The sequence below is a fragment of the Alligator sinensis genome, unplaced genomic scaffold (assembly GCF_000455745.1).
Source record: "Alligator sinensis unplaced genomic scaffold, ASM45574v1 scaffold221_1, whole genome shotgun sequence".
Lineage (NCBI taxonomy): Eukaryota > Metazoa > Chordata > Crocodylia > Alligatoridae > Alligator > Alligator sinensis.
In genome coordinates, this window is record NW_005841948.1 from 3,480,881 (window position 1) to 3,487,663 (window position 6,783).

A 6,783-nucleotide genomic window follows, 5' to 3' on the forward strand; every position below is an offset into this window, starting at 1 on the left:
CTTCAAAACTCCTACTCTGCAGTGCATCCTTGACTAATCGCCTGAGTTCATTGAAAACAGCTTTCCTAAAGTCTAGCACTTTCACCCTACTAGTTACCTTACCCACTCGACGTCTTATGATGAATTTTATTATTTGGTGATCACTGTCCCGCAGGTGACTACCAATCTGTAGGTCCCCTACCATATCATCCCCCGTTGCCAATACCAGGTCCAGTAAGGCATTCCCCCTAATGGGACCATGTACCTCCTGTGTCAGGTGGAGGTCCTGTACACAGGATAGGAACCTGTGTGAACGTTGGGACTTTGCTGTCTGCGTCTCCCAGCAGATGTCTGGGTAGTTTAGGTCCCCCATGACTACCGCCTCCTTAGTTTTTATGGTCTCCGAGAGCTGCCTCAGGAGCCCCAAATCTATCTCTTCCCCTTGTTGTGGGGGTCTGTAGCAGACCCCTACCACCAAATCCCTTTCTCTTTGACCCCCATGTAACCTAACCCACAATCCTTCTACTTTCTCCTCCTTTGATTCCGTCTTGATAAGGGTCGATGTATATTGCTCGTTGCCATAGAACGCAACCCCTCCCCCTTTCTTCCCCACCCTGTTCTTTCTGTACAGTTTATAACCCTCAATATGTACCACCCAGTCGTGGGAAGAATCCCACCAGGTTTCTGTTAGCCCTACTAAGTCGTAGGTGTTTTCTGCAAGCAGGAGTGCTAGCAGAATACTGTTTTGTGTGTTGGTTTATATATTGAGCAAACTTCCAAGATTAGCAGAATATAGTTTAGATTAGAAGGGAATTGACCACATTTTTCAGGAGAAGCTATGATTACAAACTCTTTGGGGTCTGAGAGATAAATACAGATTGATGTATATTTCCCAATTTTTAAAAATTTAGGAAGGTTAGTGTTGCAGTTAAGGCAGTAAACTGGCACTAAGGAAATTTAGATTGGATTCCCATTATTGCCACAGCCTTCCTGTATGACCTTGTGAAAGTCACCTAACTTCTCTACGATGCAGTTCCCCATCTGATAGATCAGGGGTATCAAACACATGGCCTGCAGGCCAGATCTGGCCAGTGGAACCATATGATCCAGCCCATGGGTCTCTGGACCAGCCCCATGCACTGGCCCTGGCTGTGCATACTGTAAATGGCATGTGGGCTGGAGCCAGCATGGGCCCCCTGCACACAGGAAAGTGGTTGGTCCAGTCCATGTAGCACCTTGCCAGACCAAACCCCTGTGCTACGTGCACTGCTGGGTTCAGCCCATGTACCATAGGCAGGACATGCTCTGTTCCAGTCCTGGGTGCTGTGTGCATAGCAAGCCCTGGGGCTGGCATGTGCTGCGCATGGACTGGGCTCAGTGCCATGGATATTGCATAGCTGGTCAGTCCCAGTTTGGCCCACAGAGTGGCTCAGCAGGCCAGATGAATCTGACACCTTTGTGATAAATGATAGCAAATAATGTTTCCTTTTTGTCTTGTCTATTTAAGCCCTAATCCTGTCATGTGGTATGTGTGGGCAGACTCCTGAATACAAATAGAGTCTCATTGACATAAGGAGGGCTCTGTGAGCATCACTTTGCAGTACTGGAGCCTTCTAATGTAAGCTTTTCAGGATTAAGTCAGTCTTTTACTATTTGTATGTGCAATGCTTAGCACATTGGCACATGAGTCTCAAGATGCTATTAAATAAAAAATAGTTTTTGTAAAACTTATTGTATTTTGCCATTCCTTTTCTTATTCCTATTCCCAAAAATACAGTTAGTTTTGTCTTAAATAGTCCAACTGTTATAACCAGAGATGTATCTCAAAGTTTTGTCTTTACCTCATAATATTTATTATACACATTTGGCCCTAAAGATATCTATGATATTCTGCCACCATTGTTAACTTTTTATGTTTTAGTATAGTTTCATAGTTGGTAGGGTTGGAAGGGACCCAAGCAGATCATCAAGTCCGACCCCCTGCCATGGGCAGGAAAGGATGCTGGGGTCAAATGACCCTGGCTAGGTGATTATCTAGCTTCCTTTTGAAGACCCCCAGGGTAGGAGTGAGCACCACTTCCCTTGGAAGTTGGTTCCAGCTCCTAGCTGCCCTGACAGTGAAGTAGTGCCTCCTGATATCTAGCCTGGATCTACTCTCAGCCAACTTATGGCCGTTATTCCTTGTTACTCCTGGTAGTGCTTGGGGGAACAGGGACACTCCCATTGCCTGCTGGTCTCCCTTTGCAAGTTTACAGGCGGACACCAGATCCCCTCTCAGCCTTCGCTTGTGGAGGCTGAACAGGTTCAGGTCCCGTAACCTCTCATAGGGCCCCTGCTGCCCCCTGATCATGTGAGTGGCCCTCCTCTGGACCCTCTCCATGCTGTCCACATCCCTCCTGAAGTGCGGCGCCCAGAACTGGATGCAGTACTCCAACTGCGGCCTGACCAATGTTGCATAGAGGGGGAGGATCACCTCCTTGGACCTGCTTGTGATGCATCTGTGGATGCATGACAAGGTGCGGTTAGCCTTCCTGACCATGTCCCCGCATTGGTGGCCCATGTTCATCTTGGAGTTAATAGTGACTCCAAGATCCTTGTCTGCCTCTGTGCTGATGAGAAGGGAGTTCCCCAGCCCGTAGGTATGCTGCTGGTTCTTCCTTCGCAGGCACAGCACCTTGCACTTGTCCGTGTTGAAACCCATCCTATTCTCATCCGTTCACCTCTGTAACCCGTCCAGATGTAGTTGTAGCCTGTCCCTCTCTTCTAGCTTATAGATCTGGAAATATTATTTTAAGTTTATGTATCAAGCATACGGTAGCTTTTCAAAATATGCACTTATTGGCAGTTGTTCTTATATCTGAATAATTTAAAAGTAATATTTTCTTCTGAGTGTGAGAGAGCCCCTCACAGTACTTTACTTTCACTGTTTTAAATATTATTGCTTTTTCCTTTCAAATGTGCAATAGTGGACCTTATTAGAACTGCATCAGGTGAAAGGCAAACGTGATAATTATAGTAGTGTTTACAATCAGCATTACCTTTTTTGAGTTAGCAAATTCAGTGTTGTAAGCTGTTTTCCCTTCTCTACTTTTCCTTTTTCTTGGTTAAGTGCACAAGTTACATATTATCTGGGAAAATGCTGATTAAAAAACTCTCTCTTTGACCAAAATATTCACATAAAAGTGTTATTAATTTTCTTTGCCTGGAAATATAAAAGAGTCCTTCATGTAGAATGTCATTATGTAATATCTTCTGCAAACCTTTATGTGATTGCTTAGAATTTATTATTTCTTTAAATAGTATTTCAAGTTCAGTTGAATAAAATCAAGCAAATCAAACTAAGTCAGCCGGCCCTGACAATCTTCACCGCAGGGTACTCAAGGAGCTGGCGAGCATCATAGCCCAGCCTCTAGCACGGATCTTTGAAAACTCTTGGCGCTCTGGTGTAGTGCCCAAAGACTGGAAGAAGGCCAATGTGGTGCCTATCTTCAAGAAAGGGAGGAAAGTGGATCCGGCTAACTATAGGCCCATTAGCCTGACTTCTATCCCGGGGAAGATCTTAGAAAAGTTTATTAAAGAGGCCATCCTTAATGGACTGGCCGACGCCAACATCTTAAGGGATAGCCAGCACGGGTTTGTTGCGGGTAGGTCTTGCTTGATCAATCTCATTTCCTTCTACGACCAGGTGACCTATCACCTGGACAAGGGAGAAGAGATTGATGTCATATATCTTGACTTCAAAAAAGCCTTCGATCTGGTTTCCCATGATCACCTTTTGGAGAAACTGGCCAATTGTCGCCTTGGGTCCTCCATGATCCACTGGCTGGAAAATTGGCTCCAGGATTGGACCCAGAGGGTAGTAATTGATGGAAGTCACTCATCATGGTGTCCTTTGACCAGTGGGGTCCCCAGGGCTCTGTCCTTGGACCCATATTGTTCAACATCTTCATTAATGATGTGGACACTGGAGTCAGAAGCGGACTGGCCAAGTTTGCTGATGACACCAAACTTTGGGGAAAAGCATCCACACCAGAAGACAGGCGAGTGATCCAGGCTGATCTGAACAGGCTCAGCAAGTGGGCGGACGAGAATCTGATGGTGTTCAACGCCGATAAATGCAAGGTTCTCCACCTTGGGAAAAAAAACCCGCAGCATCCTTATAGGCTCGGCAGTGCTATGTTGGCTAGCACTATGGAAGAAAGAGACTTGGGGGTCATCATTGACCACAAGATGAACATGAGCCTGCAGTGCGATGCTGCAGCTAGTAAAGCGACCAAAACGCTGGCTTGCATCCATAGATGCTTCTCAAGCAAATCCCGGGACGTCATTCTCCCCCTGTACTCGGCCTTAGTGAGGCCGCAGCTGGAGTACTGCATCCAGTTTTGGGCTCCACAGTTCAAAAAGGATGTGGAGAAGCCTGAGAGAGTCCAGAGAAGAGCCACGCGCATGATCAGAGGTCAGGGAAGCAGACCCTACGATGACAGGCTGAGAGCCCTGGGGCTCTTTAGCCTGGAAAAGCGCAGGCTCAGGGGTGATCTGATGGCCCCCTATAAGTTTATCAGGGGTGACCACCAGTATCTGGGGGAACGTTTGTTCACCAGAGCACCCCAAGGGATGACGACTAGGTCGAATGGTCATAAACTACTACAAGACCGTTTCAGGCTGGACATAAGGAAGAATTTCTTTACTGTCCGAGCCCCCAAGGTCTGGAACAGCCTGCCACCGGAGGTGGTTCAAGCGCCTACATTGAACACCTTCAAGAGCAAACTGGATGCTTATCTTGCTGGGATCCTATGACCCAACTGACTTCCTGCCCTTTGGGCGGGGGGCTGGACTCAATGATCTTCCAAGGTCCCTTCCAGCCCTAATGTCTATGAAATCTATGAAATTATACAGAGTAAATGGATCAAAATCTCTCATCAAACAGTAATTAAGAAGAATAGCCTATAGGTGCTATGTAGTTTTATAAAACAAGGTAATCCAGCTGTATCTATAAGAAATGATGTGAGTTATATTTTCAGTCTGATAAATATTATTTTGGCAAATAATCATTGTTATTGCTAATAGATGTATGGTAGACCTTCATGGAAAATGTAACCCTGAATGAATTTTGATATTGTAGTGAATTCTCAAACAGCTGCGATCCATCAAAGTGTAAACATTTTAAAAGATAATTAATTTCAATGATCTAAGAGTGAGCAGAATTTCCTGTAGTAATTTTAAGTTTTACAGTTACACAAACCTCTAAAAACTAAAAAGATAATGATTTAAATGAAACAACAAAGAATTGCAGCTTGGCCAGTAGTGTGTCTTGCTCAGGGGTGGGCAAAATATGGCCCATGGCCCAGATCTGGCCCACCAAATGATTGGGTCTGGCCCGTGGGTGGTTGCTTGTCAATTGATTGGATCTAGCTTGCGGCTGCCCCTGCAGTGCTCCACATGGGGCTGTGCCCTTCTTGGGGCAGTTTGTACTCCGACAGCCCTGGCCAGTGTAGACAACTTCCTGGCAGGGCTGCTCCTGGTGCAGCTGCAGCCACTTGGGTACTGCTCAGCTCCCTCTGCCTCCAGCAGTTCCTCCTGCCCCTGCTGCACTGCTCCAGGCAGCAAGTAGTGTGGGGAAGCTGTGGGGAGTTGTACCCGGCAGGAGATTCCCAGCTGAGCATGGGGGAAGCTGCAGCCGGGTAGATCCTGACCCAGCACACAGGGCTCCAGCTCGAGCTCCAACTCAGTTCCTGGCTGCCTTCCACCCACTCTGTCTGCCTGGTGTGATAAGCAGCCACCTGTGGGTGACTGATTGGGTGGAAGGTGGCTGGGAGTTGATGCTGAAGCCCCATGTGCTGGGGCAGGACTGCCTGGCTGCAGCTTCCCTTCCTCCTGGCTGGGCATCTGCTGTCTGGCACACATCCCCATGGCTTCCCAGTGTTAACTGCTGCCTGGAGTGGTGCAGCAGTGGCAGGAGGAGTAGGAGGAGGAGCTGCTGGAGGCGTGGGGAGGGGGGGAAGTGTGAGGGGGGCAGCCCAGCCAGGAAACTGTGTGCACTGGCTGCAGGCAGGGTGGTGCTGTCAGCAGGCACAAGATGGGTGCAGGTGGGAGCACAGAATGGGCTAGCCCAGGTAGGAGTGGGCAGGGATTGGCCCCATGCACAGTGCTGCAGGGGCAGCCATGGGCCAGATGTGGGGGAGGGTGGGTGGCATCTGCACTGCTGGGCTGAAATCTGCTGCATGCACTCCCTGACCCCCCTCACTCCCTCCACCCCTGGCTGGCTCCTGGGACCAGACCCTGCACACACAAGCACACCCCCCCCAACACCCTCCCCACACACATACACCCACCCCCACACATCCCTGAAAACCCACTTTCCCACACACACCCCACCTCTCATAACCCCAGTGCTCCCCCCAAACACAATATACAAGAGTAAGATTTTACTTTGAGCTAGTAGGCAATTGCCTCTATATATACTACTAAAAAACATAAATCCGGACAAAAATATTTTTGAAATAAAAATTAAAATATGTTATTATTACATTCATTTACTAAAAATTAAAAGATGTTTGATTTATGGTATATCATTTTTTTTAATCTATAATTCATTCAAATTATATCTTCTGAAAGATTGTATGTGTGTGGCCCTCAACAGCTCACCCAAACCTGTTAAATGACCCACCCCTGGGTCTAGCTGCACTAGTAGTTTGTAATTGGTCATTCTCTATATACCACTGACTAAATTCACTGTCTTTATTTTAGTGGGGGTGATCATCTCCTTCCAACCCACATGCAGATCTCCCTGCCTAGAATGTAGGG